At 39.2% G+C, this 13809-nt stretch overlaps 1 protein-coding gene across 2 annotated transcripts in view; it reads left to right on the top strand.

The window, feature by feature from the left end:
• Nucleotides 1-13809, top strand: part of ATPSCKMT (ATP synthase c subunit lysine N-methyltransferase) — a 107101-nt gene that overhangs the window by 71692 nt on the left and 21600 nt on the right. The window lies entirely within an intron of this gene.

Raw genomic sequence — 13809 nt, 5'->3', positions numbered from 1 at the left:
TCAAAGTTGCTCTGCAGTAGAGCAGGTTATACACAAAGGGCTTGTAGCCTGGACTTCAGCTAGACAGGAAGGACTATTCATAGGTAAATGCTGAAGGAATAAGAAGGTTTTCAAAGACAGAATACTTTTTTCTTTTCTTGCGGTTTCAGAAGCTTGAAACTTAAACTCTTTTTATTTTTTTAATGAAAAGTTGTGTGTGTATAACAGGGTACAGGTTTCTTTTTACACAGCAATATGTATTTGTCATGGGTTACACTGTTACCCTTAAAGGAAGCGATACTGAAATCATGATGAATTACTTCTATCTAACATGTATGGTAATGGGTTTAGATTTAAAGTAGGGAGCAGAATGCATTCATCTATACCATATGCTGATTTACAGTCATGTACTGGTATCACGATTCTTGAATCAGTGATTCTTGAATCACTTAGAACCACAGAATCAGTTTAGGTCTGGAAGGGAACCCTGGAGGTCATCTAAGCCGCCCCCCTCCTCAAAGCCAGGTAATTTCATAGTTAGATCAATCTGGGTTTTATACAGAGCAGTTTTGAAAACTTCCAGTAATGGAAATTTCACAGCTTCTCTGGGCAACCTGTTCAGGCTCTTAACCACTCTCATTGTAAATTTTCTTTTTCCTTGTATCTAGTCAGGATTTCCCTTACTGCAACCTGTGGCCGTAACATTTTGATCTTCTGCTGTGTACTTTTTAAAAGAGTTTTGCTCTGTCTTCTCTATTACCTCCCCTGCCCAGCCCTGACTAGGTCAGCCTAAAGCCTTCTCTTCTCCAGTCTGGATAAACTCAGCTCCCTCAGCCTTTTGCCTTACATCATCTGCTCTACCCCCTGACTGTTTCAGTGCCCTGTGCTTGTCTCCTGGTTTGTCAATATTTCTCCTTTTTGGCGGTGGGCTCAAAACTTGTCTTGTGGACTATCCCAACATTTCCAGATGTCTTTTACCCTTTGATAGACTCTAACTGCTCCTAAGAGCTATGTGGTATTTCAGAGTGGCTACAGGCTGAATACTGCATTTCAGTTTTTTAATGTAGAAATACAGATTTTTGATGGTCAGAAAGTCTTGTGCTTTGTAGAATTATGTTGTTTTGATGAAAATTCTAATAATAAAGGCTGATTTTCCTGCTTGCTTACTCTTCTGAGACGCATTTTTTTTATTCCGTCATAAAGTTTACTTATTTTCCAAACTATGAGAGAGTAACCTAGTTCCAAAATTTTCTTTTATTTTTCCTTTGTAACCCCTACCTACCCACCAGAATTCAGAGTTGGCATATCAGTCTTCAGTGACCTGGCAGAGCTGTAAGAAGCAACACACCTCTCCTATGTACCCCACCGGGATATGTGAGCAGACAAAGAATGAGAATGAGTAGGGGCTTGACATTGCCAGACCCCAAACCAGTGAAACTAAAGGACAGACTTTACAGTTAGTTGTGAAAGAGTGTTATTGCTGACCTTCTACTGAAAAGCACCTTGGAAGGCTAAAAGTAGTTGTGGTTTTATCTGTATGTGTGTGCAAATGAATTAGTTAAAAGTATTTGGCCTTAGTAACTTCATTGTCTTTAACAAAACACAATTTTCTATTTGTATACCTACTATACATCTAGCGTGCTGTAATGATGTTTGCAAAAGGACAAGTGTTCTTCTCTCATTCTTCTGAAAAAAAGGAAACAAAAATCCACGGGGCTTCTCCTGATATGAAGAAATGCTATTCCATTGACCTGGATTGAACTGTATAATTTTATTTCAACAGAGAATTTTGATATGTTAATATATAGCTTCTTCAGCTGTCTTTATTCCTACTAATTGCCATGATATTAGATTTGCCTTTCAGTTTAAATTGTTTTTCTTTGCCTTATACCTTTATTGTGCTGGATTCAGCTCCATGAGTTTGATGTGATGGCTTAAATGCAAGATATACACATCTCCATGGGAATTCTGCAAGCAGGAATGATCCTCTGGGAAAGCAGATAGATTGTAGGATCTCCACTCAGGTGGGTTTCTCAGAGGCTTATTTTTGGACTTGATGGTTCCAGATTCTGTGGAGGTTATGGATAACTTATGGAAACAAGTGGGTTGTCAGCTCTCCTCTCTTTTAGTTTCCTGTTGCTGTTGTTTAAGAAAGGGCTTCCTCATAACTGTCTGACAAGAACTCTGCCTGATGAGTGAGTAGTCCTGTCATGGTGGCTATTGCAAATAATCATTTCACTGCCAGCTGTAAAGGAGTAGGAATGTGTGGTTTATGCACGGTGTGTGCTGTGAAACTTTTGGCTGGAGTCAAAATGGAAATTGTATTTTGGAAATGGAAATATGCAGCAATTTGCACTTTATGCAACAGAGATATATAACCGCTGTTAACTATTGTGAAAAATGCTACCATATTTTTTGGGGGTTTGTACATTTCTGACTATGCAAGGGTGTGGGAGACTCATGCCTGGTGTATCTTGGAGTTTCTCTTCAGTTTTGGGCATCAGGAAAGACAGGTCAGTTTTTCTGGCAGTCAGCCTCTGTAACAGTGTCACTGTACCATCAGGATTTCCTCACTCAGGTACATTCTTTATTGCTCTGTGTGATCTAGAGAGCTCACTGGAATTGTTGCTCTCAAACAGAAATACCTTGACTATGAACCTTCATAATTTTCTTGCCATCACAATCTAAACAGTGAAGTGTGATAATTATTTGTATAATGTTAAATAATTCCCTTCACTGGTGTTTTGAATCCAGGCAAACTCATTAGACTGGCAAGCTAATGTTCTCAGATAAGTCAGGAGCATGGGATTTCACTCTTGGTTATGACCATGTTTATGTTTTGCAATTGGTCTTTGCTGTTACAGGACTTGTACGTAGGTATGTGAAGATATTTTGAGGACAAGACTTCCAGATCTGGAAATTGTTAGATAATGAATATATCAGTGCCTACACTCCATCAAACAAACTTAAACTCTTCCCCTTAAGGAAGTTTCCTGCATTTCTCTTATTTCTATGTAAGAATTTTTCAGATTAAAGTTTTGAGTGACTTGATGCCAATATGTAACTCGTGTTTATAGTTCTGCTTTAACTGATCTCAGTTCAGTGGGTGTAGAGTTTTTTATTTGGCATACGTCACTGATATTCAGTCTCACTACTGAGGTAATTTAAACCTTCCAAATAGACTCCAAGTGTTTCCAGAGATGAGATCTGTATTTACCTAATTTAGGATTGTTGTGATTAAGCCACTTAAATAATGTATAATGGAGAGATCTTCCTGTATCCAGTCATGATTAGAAGACTGTAGTGCTTCCTTAATTGCAATTAGGGACCTTACTGCTATGAAATTATCAAATTTGAGTTAATTGTATAGGGAGTGCATCATCATCTACCCCTCTGAACATTTATGTTGCTTTCCCTCCGTGTTTAGGTGTCAGCATTTTAAGTAAACGACAGCTGAATATTGATCCTGATCTCTGGGGCTGTGTGTCCAGCAGCAGTCTCTTTTCGAGCAGTAATGCGTTTCTGAGCGACCCTCCTGACTGCCCATTTACAGCACAGTGAGCTCGGTTTTTCAGGGTGGTCGCGGTGCATGTGACCTAGGTATCTTTCAGAGTAAATTAATCCAGAATAACTCCTCAGATACTGGAGGCCCTTTGGAAAAGCCATAAGAGTCTGAACCAACAAACTTGCCACCTCACCATGAAGTACCTAACACACAGCAGGAGGTTTTTCAACCCCTGAGAACCCCTGCAGCATGTTGAAGAGGTTCTCATGCTGTATCTGGGACTAAATATCATACACATCTATCCTTTGCCAACTCTCAGTGCTTTGTTTCGACTGCTTCTCCTTCCTCCCCCATCTACACTTTTCCTGGTGTGTAACCCTCTATCATTTTTCTGCTATTTTAACCTTCTGTTACCACGGTCTTTTGTTGAACCCCTTTTATCCTTCTTCACCCTTTTAAAATTCTTTTTTCTCCCCACCTCTCCTCTTCTACTGTGGCAAAGTCTACCTACTCAAGTTCTGGTGAGGTGCCACTTGGGGTCTTGAGGAGATGCTGCTACTTGCTAATCTGTGTTATCGGAGTTGGAAATTTCTCGTTTGGCAGAGTGATCCAATAGCTCTATCAGGCAGTCAGTAATCTTATGGCTACTGCAAGATGCAAAAGATGTGAGCAACATTGGAGAAAACTACAGAAAAATATGGTGTACTCTGGGAAGACCCAGGACACCAATGAACTTTGAGGCAGCGCAGTTTCTGTTTTGGAGAGCTTAAAGAGATTTTTGGGTAGAGCCACGTCACCAAGCCTGGTACTGCTTTAGATCTCAGTACCCTGAGACCATGATGTATGAGGGAGTCTGGAAGAGCTGGTTGGGGATTCTCGACCTGAGATCCTTCACCAGACCCCTGTTTGTGATAACACATCCAGGAATGCTTTTCTCATATGCATTAGCAAGGGCCTCTAGGTGCCAACATGCCTGACTTCACCTTGGTTGAGTTTACTGCTTTTTCTGCACGTCTTACAGAAATGCAGAATGCTTCTGGTAGGCGCAGTGCATTGGGATGAGCATTCTGGGTAAGCAACAAGCATCACCTGGCTGACTGGGAGGGATCCTGTGCCCTTTAAGGGCAGTTCCCTGGAGGAAGTGAACCCTGGTAGCAAAATACCTATGTCAGAAACTAATTTCCTGGCTGCTGCCCTGTATGAGTGCCTAGGTCAGCACTGGTGATCAAGTAAGTGGTGCACATACCTGCCATGGTGGTACTGTCCTCCTGTCCTTCCACACAGAGACCCTGCCCCACAGCACCTTCAGCTCCTGAAGCACAACAGTTACAGGCTGGTGCTGTTGTAATGGCATACACCGTAAAATTGTGAATCTTGTCCCTGCACCACAGACAATGAGAGGAGGTGGAGAGTCCTGTTTTTCTGGCATGCAAAAGGATCACCTGCTGAAGCAGCAGTCACTTGACAGAATGTTTTCCCTGCAGCCACACACAAAGCCACACCTGCCCTCTGACAAAGTGATGCATGGTCATCTGTCCTCAGGCAGCCTCTGAGGTGGCTGATTCTGAGGGTCTCCTTTGTAATGTATGTTGCTCAGTGCAGATGGCTCAGGGTCCTCTACAGGAGGATGAGCAGCCACTTCAGTAGGAGGAGCTTGGGATCCATGGGGAGCGCAAACGCTGTGGAACTGCAGGTCTGTAGGAGATGCTTTCTTTAATCCAGAAGAGGAACAACCAATTAACTATGTATGTGGCTGATGGGGCAATTAGCAGTTGAGAGTAGAGCTTTTTATTACCATAGAAAGTCTTTCAGTTGAGACTTACTGTTGCAAAAGTTATAAAGTGGCACAGCCAGACCCCATGGCCTGTGTAATACAGGAGCTGAAAACAGACTGTGATAGCCTCTTCCACTGGCATGCACCAGCCTGGTTTGGATGGATATTTTTATCTGGCATCCGATACATGGTCTCTCTTGGAATTTTTTTGTTTTGGTTTGTTTTTTTTCCCCCAATAGGGAATAAATGATGTTATCACTGAAATATGTTGATTGCTCACTCTGTGGACACATGCTATTAAACAACGTGCTGGAATCAGGTATGTACCCATTCTACATATATGCAAGAGACTAGAGGGGCTAGGGGACCTTCTGCCTTTTGCTTTATCCTAAGAAACGATGGGTAGCCTTTTCATTTGATTGAATCATCAGTGACACTCCGGTGTTTAACCAAATCATGGTCTTAGAGAAGATGTAGCAGCTATGTGCTCCACTGCAACAAAAATCCAGACCAGAAAATACTGGCAATAGATCTTTATCTGCATAGATCACATTCTTCAATTCTTTGAATCTTTAGGCTTATTAATGAAACCTAAGGAAGAAATTAATGGTGCTATTAATAGCACAGTAGCTTCTGTGTTACATGGGTAGGGTAAAAACCATAACAACTATATCCCATGCAGAGAGAAGCAGATTGGGTTGCGAGGGCTTTCTCTCTCAATGAAACAGTGCAACCTACTTTAGAAAAAAACTAAGTTGCATGTTTTGAGGTATTTTGTGTGCCATCTTTGTAGCCCTTTGCTTTTATACAACAGCATGCATCACTCAGAGGATAACAGAAACTGATTGACTGGGAAGAGCCAGTGCAGAGGCCAGGTTTAACCAGCTCTGCCGAGCCTGTCAAATGAAGCGTTGCCTGAGGACATGCACCAGTTTAGTACATGTAAATGAGTTTTGAAACTTTTGGTATCTCAGCCATATCAATCCAAGGCATGTGTTTCATGACGATGCTCCTGTTCCAAGCTGTCTTAAAATATCATAGAGAAGGATAAATGTGATCAGTAGAAGAATTTCACAGCCCTTACAGTAAGTTGCAGGGGTTTATAGGATTTTATAGGAAGCTATACTTATCAGAAAATGTTACGGTGCTTGCCATGCTGCTGAGCTGTTTCCTACAGTAGCATAAGCTTAAGTGGGCAAAACAGAAAAAGGAGTGGGAATTGCTTGTAAATTATGCTGAGGATGTAACGTGGCTCTGTGGCAGTGGGGTCACGAGCAAGAACGACTCCACCACCAATAAGTTCTGCTGTGCCAAGCTTTGACATTAACACATAGGAAAGCCAATAAAGTTTTCGTTTTACTCCTAGAAGGCAATACAGCAATTCTTAATCATATGTTTGTTGTGAGAAAAATGAAAAAATCCAGAACAGCAAAAGGCTTAAGTACTTGGCAATCACAAACTGTTATAGAAAGTGATGGTTTTGAAGGCTCTTACAGGTTATTTGACCTCATTTTTCCACCAGACTCCAAATTCTTCTAGCACATTGCTGAATTTTCTATTTGCTCATTGATATTAAGGCATGTTGTGGGACAAACTTAACAGAAAATGGTACTTTCAGGCACACAGAGACAAATTGTGTAGATTGCGGCTTTTAAGTACAAGAGAATTTCGAAGTGTCACTGCTTTGCCATGCCTAAATGGAGACACCAGCATCTGTACACACACAGATGATGGCTCTACTCCAGCTTTGACTGATATTGAATGTACTGTGCTGCAGAGTATTCAAAAGGAACTGTATTGCCTGCTTAGTGCTCAGAGCAAGTTAGAAGCTTATGTTGCTTTATTCTTAACTATCTTCTCCGCCCAAAATATAGCTGGAGGAAATTGGAGATTTTGAACTGCTGCACATCTGCTCTGATAGCTGTCTTATTTTGTATTGATTTTTTTTTTTTTTGACAGTGCATGCCAGTTGCTGACAACTGTTAGAAGTTGTGATATGCAAAGTGTTATTAATAGTCTAAGCAAGCACTATGTGAAAATGAGTGCTGCTACTGTCTGTGTAGGGCATGGTGCCTCGTTTGTAGTGTTACATTTTTCTCTTCTGTATGTAAAATACGTCACTTTCAGGTGTACTAGGGTTCTTCTTATATAACGATATTAATAAGAAAAATGGACAAAATATTTTTTATTCATCAGCATAAAAAGAGTTTGTAGAATATTGATTAAATAAGAAAATCACAGTTCTTTTCTAGAATAGGCCTTTATTTCAAAAAACAAAATAGAAATGCATTAATTGATTTGTAAATGGAAGTAATTAACTTTTAAACATGCAAAACTAATTTATGTACTTAATCATAATCACACTGCCACAGGGCATGGGATTATGTTTTACAATTCCCTACCTAGTTATATGGATCCAGAATATAAAAAGTAAAATGACTAAAACAGTATAAATGATAAATGTTCATATAACTGCCTTTCACATTTTGACTGCTTTTAAGATACACTAATGTTTGGAACTAAAAAGTTCAATGGTTTGTTCCTGCATTATTTATATTCTCTTGTCTACTAAATGAAGAAGGGGTTGATGATTGCTGTGGAAGCTGTATTATTCCACTCTGAATCTTATATTTGTGACAAAACATGAACTTTGTTAATATTTTAACAAGTAAAAACCTCCAAAGCTATATAAAAATGATGCATCACCTGCTTTTTATTTTTTTATCTTGTTCGAGTTTCTCCATTATTTTTCTTTTTATATTCATCTTTTCATCTGCTTTTTCACTAATTTTTCTAGTTATTCTGCATTTGCAGGTAAAATGTTGATCTCTTCTGTCTCACTCTTTTGGACTTGTTGGCTAAAACTATATATACCAGTTAGGGAAATTCTCATTATTAAATCAATTTTATTTTCTTGGTATGTTTTAGGCACTATTAATTAGGAATGGCTTCTACCACTGGAACTGTAGCCCATAAAACTAGGTTCTAAATTAGGAAGTTGCAGATACTCTGTGACAGATTTTTACTTTCATTTAGTTATCAGTAAGTTAATCAAGAGGTGTAACATAACTATGCCATTAGCTGTTTAACCTTATATAGTCTACATATTTTTGTATACTCCTGTGAGTGTCATCAGTATGCCTAAATTAAACCTGAAGAATTAATGTATATGTAAATCCTGGTTGTTTATGCATAACCAACACAGACAATTTTAATAAGCAATTAATTAGATTTTGCTCTAATTCTGCAGCGGGTCACAGCTGATCTTGCTCACCACTTCTCCGAGTGCTAGCTGAACAAGTATCGTTGAGGTCATAGTGCATTTCATCATACAAGCTGTGACTGGACAAAGGCATCAAATGGACTTGAGCTGACTGTGGTAGTACTTACCCTTATGGATACTTATCTTAGATACAACTTGGAGGCAAGGAGTTGAATAAATTTAAAGCTGTCTTATTCTGTGTGTAAGACTGGAGATAAACTGTTGCAGCCACCTTAAAAATGGTTTTGATTCATTGTTTAATCATACCTTTCCCTCAAATTCCTTCTAAATACTTCAGTTAATAAAAAGAGCATTGTGGCTTTTCAGCTAAAAGATTAAGAGCTTGAAATTTCTCTCCATTTAAAAAAAAAAAAAAAAAAAAAAAAGCAAGCTATGTTAGACCGGAGGAAATCCATTTCCCACTTTCCTAGAGTAGTTAGCAAAGCAGTCAGCTTAAATAACCTTTGAGAACTATGTTTTACTAGCTCTCACAAAAACAGCCAAAAGACAAAGGAATTTGCAGTTAAGTAGTCAAAACAAGCCAGCTTTGGAAAAATGGATAACCACTGAAATCAGATGTGAAATGGGGCCAAGAAGAGATTTTTATAATCAAGATATGACATATGAAAACTGAAGAAAAATCAGGAAGTGTGAGAACACACTCTTCAAAGAATTCCCCAATTAAAATTGAATGTCTTGTATTGTCTGATGGAAAAAATTTAAATTGTTTTCAAATCAAACTCACTATACAATGTAGGTCTAAGTCTGTCTATGTTAATCAGCATCATTTTCCTTTGTCTGTGCAGGGGGGAGAACAGATAGACTAGACATTGCACTAATCTTTATGGCCCCTGAGGTGTGTCGCTTTGCTTCAGGAGGAAAGAGATGCCCTAAGGCTGGAGTTCAACAAAACTCAGAGCTCAGAGAAGCACCAAGAAAAATGACAGGATCTGCTTTAGACCAAGATGGATGTCTCTTCTTCCAGCTAAGGCAGTTCCGTTGCATAAAATAACTTTATTTGAGTAGGTGTTGGAAAATATCTTTAAGTATCTCTTGATCTGTGGAAGGCTTCAATAGAAAAGACAATAGTTTGGTCGCAGTATGTTTAAGGCAGTCAAATCTCCAACTAATAGAAAGGGATGTATTTCTGCAAAAACAAATTGCACTTTTTTGCTCTACAATGTAAATAGTATTAAAATTCCTTTTAAAATATATCTATTAATCTTAGAACACTTTATCCTTTGTGCCTAGTTGAAGACACTTATACCCAGAAACCTGACGGTGATTTATTTCTCATAGTGGGGGTGAAAACTGATTATAATGAATGTGATTAAATTAGATTCATCAATACTGACATCATCAAGGAGATTTTTCCTGGGGTGTATTTCAAGATGGAGTTGCTTTTGTTCTTAAGAATGGACAGTTACTTGGTAAAGCATGCATTGTGGCATTTGGGAGGTTTCTGTGGCTTAACCAGTAGACCCAGTTGGGATTTTTCTCTACCTACTTGAGCTGTGGAGAGTAGGATCTTATATTTCTTGCTCTTCCAAAATTCCAAGAAGACATAGGTGGCCTTGGTCACTGTTTGTAGACATATGGATTGCTTAAAGCTAGCTTATCACACAATCAGATTTTTCCAGTTCATGCTGCATGTTTTGTGTATGTTTGAAAAATTGTCTCAAGAAGAGGTCTCAGGGGAGCTAAACCAGCATTTTTCATCCATAGCACCTCACTTTTGAATTATACCACTGCAAGAAAACATAGTCTTCTGAGCTAGGAATTAGTTGCAAAGCCAAAGTATTCCTAAGATTTCTTGTAGCAAGGCTTTCCTTCAGCGCTGTTTCCTCCATCATCAGCAAAAAAGATAGAACTAGAACAGACCTCAGGAGGCCAAATCTGCCCCCAAAAGATTTTATTCCCCTGCAAGTAGATTTCAGCTGTATGTTTTATGTTAACAGATGATGGCCTAATCTGTTCTTGGATATCACCAGTACTGTAGTTTCTACAGCAGATTCTATTACCTGAATATCCTTACTGTTTTTCTGATACCCTGCTTAACTCCTCCTTGCTGCAGTTTACTTATTTTGTCATCTGCCATGGACATAGAGAACAGTTGATTCTAAGTTATATTAAGACTGAAGTTATCTTCCCTGCATTTTTTTCCCTCCTAGCATATAGAGAAAAATGAACACGTACACATGTGAACATACATGCATATATATGTGTATAAATGAACACGCTTAATTTGGTCTTTTGTCTGATTGCTTTTCTCCAAGAAGTCTCTTTATCTACTGAAAAAAAAAAAAAAAAAAGTGATCAATGCTAGACATACTACTCTCTTCTTGCCAGTTCTGGGGAGAATGGAAAGTGTCCTTTTCCTTCATAGATATGCCCACACTGGGGATGCATCTATATGCAAGCATTGCTGAAGAACTTTTCCCTGGGAATACCTGTGGGAGGGATCCCTAGCTCATCTCTTTGCATGTGCTATCCATGAATCATCTCTGAAAGGGACAAAGTAGATAGAGTAGGTATTTTCTGAGTTTGCCTTGGTTGCTTCACTGAGAACAAAATTTTCCTCCTCTCAGAACTCGACCTGCATTCTAACTTCAGCTAGTAGAAGACTATTTTTCCCTCCAACTCTTGAGCTTTTAGGAAGCCTTCTTTTTATGAGCTTTGTTTCTTTTCTTCAGATTAAAGAACCTTTCAGCCTTTATACAGCAAATGGTTGCTGCTTGCCCTGTTAGTTCCAAACATTGTGTTTCTTGTGGAATGTTGCTGTAGCTGCAGTTCCTCCTGCCATGGTGTGTGGTGTGAAGCACACTGTGGCTGCTTCCCCACTGCAGACATGAACTGAGACTATTGGCGATATCTGAAGCATGTCTTATGCAAATCCATGAAGTCTCCTGCTGATCTGGGACAGTATAGAACTAGTCCTACGCTAACAGGTCATCATTGAAAAGAAGCAAAGATGGTGTCTGAAAATTAGAAATGCTCATTGTCAGTCCCTCGCTCCTTGGAAATCAGCCTGTTCCTCTTCGCACTGTATCAGCAAATAGTAACTTTGAATTATTTTTCAGGATTCACTGAATGTCACTAATATTACTGTTACCACCAGTGTGGTTCTCAGAAATTTCAGGAGACCTCAAGTTCCTCAGAGGAGCTCCAAATTTCAGAAGACTAAATGGTGTAAGAAAAGGACTTGTTAGGTATTTGCAAGGGTGCTGTAATTCATGCACACGTACACATGCTAAGTAACATCTTTTGTGATTTTACAAAATCCTCCAGACAACCTCTGAAAGGAGACTGACCTTTTGGCTTCTTCTTGCCTTCTAAATTTCAATGTTATTCTATAACACCACATTCCTTTTTACATAAAGTATATACAAAAAAACTATACAAAATTCAGGATCCTATGAGACAGACTTCTGTCAAGATCCCATGTTAACACAGCTGTCTTGCCCTTAGCACCTGACCTAGTTACTGCAGAGCTAGCTTGCAGTACTCACAAGAAAGCATGGCTTTGTGCTTTGTAAATGCTAGTATATTGCCAGAAAACAAAGATAGGACTGTATCTGCCCTGTTTGTGACACCTGCTGGCATTGTCAAGGTTGGTCACACATGAGTCCCAATCTCTAGATGCATTTCCAATGTACCTCACATGCATTAACTTTTTTTGTGCAGCTCTGGCAGTGGTGGGGAAGGCTGGCAGAGGCAGGGATGGTGGTGTATTCCTGCCTAAAGATTAGCCAAGACACAGAGCAGAGTGCTCACACAGGATATTCAGGGTGCAGCTTGTATCTAGACTGGGTAATACATCTTACATTTAACAGTACCTAGACTAAAAACCCCATAGAAATAGCCACTGAAAAGGGAACAAAAACCTGCTCTCCCATACCCATGAATGTGCAGCTTAATCACAAGCTAAAGAATGCTGGTCACCTCTTCCCCCCTCTCTCAGCTCAGTTAATCATTTACTTCTGTATGCAAAGTAGGCAAGAGTGACAGTGATCTTTTCCCCTGTGTTCATAGCCAAGTCTTTTTTCTGGACTATATTGATTAGTTATATTCCCTTCCCTTCAGCACAAGCAAATCTGAACTCTGGTTTCTAATATTGGAGTGAAATTCACAGGAGAGGAGGTGCTCTGTCTTACTGTGATTTAAGGAAAAAATAATCCTTGCTGTGCAATTTCTTATCTGGGGGTTTGTTTTAACTTTTTTATTTTTTTTTTTCCCCTTCTATTTTTAAAGACTACATCCAGGGGCAAATTTTCAGACGTGACTTCCAAGTAAAAGCACGTTTCCTTGTAGCCTTGATTTGGGTGTCTAACCCAGGCTCTTTAGGGTGCTAACACTTCTCTGAACTTCATTATGAGGACTTTTCCTCTCCCTGTGAAATTTATTAGCAGCCTGTGCCTGTTGCGTCGCTGCAGTCACCGGGCCCCAGCAGCTCTCTAGCTCAGTGTAGAGGGTCTGACCCTTAAGCTCAGTGTAGATACCCTCTTTCTCACAATGCAGGTGTTTACAAGGGTAAGTGCAACCAACTTGAAGTGTAATATTGTAAATTGACAAAAAACTAAATATAAGCAGATTCACCTGGATTTTATGTGCAAAGCATAGATCTTTTAGCAGATGCACACTGCACCTGAAGAAAGGATAGCAATAACAGCAATATTCTTAAAGTGTCTACAGTGTAAAGTGTGTGTGGAAATTATGATAAAATATCAGACTTCTGCATGAAACAGTGTCTGCCAGATATTTTTTCATCTTCTGTTTCATCAGTATCTAGTCCGCTACTGCTTGAAAGCTGTGGTGGTAGGACCTGTCAAAGGAAAGACTAAGAGTGAGTAGTCATAACTTTATGCCCTTAACTTTGTTCTGAATAGGTGAACATGAAAGTTATGTGTACATATATATGCAAACACAGCTATGTATATATGTATATATATATATGTCCACTCAGTAAGCTCTGTGCTGCCTATTAGTTTGGCTGTGAGTTTTTAGGGAACAAGATGTAGCTATTTTTAGAAGAATATTCTTCAATGTGATAAGTAATGTAGCTTCTTCCTTTGTCTTATGAGAAGCACATTAATTAAAACTTAAAATAGGAAAGATAATCCTCTCCTCCTAGTTCCTTCTATTAGAATTTTTAGTTTGAGGGTCTGAAAGGCTTTTTGGAGTTTTCTGTTTGTTTTTAATAGTAGAAGATAGTCTGTTTGTTTTGGTGTTGTTGCCACTTGTTTATCCCTTGCTCTATGTGTTATAATTTTAATGGAGAAAAGCTTGTTT

This window comes from Falco punctatus (genome assembly GCF_963210335.1).
Source record: "Falco punctatus genome assembly, chromosome: 3".
Lineage (NCBI taxonomy): Eukaryota > Metazoa > Chordata > Aves > Falconiformes > Falconidae > Falco > Falco punctatus.
The sequence above is the reverse complement of the archived record's forward strand: the minus strand, read 5'-3'. Positions and strand labels throughout refer to the sequence as shown.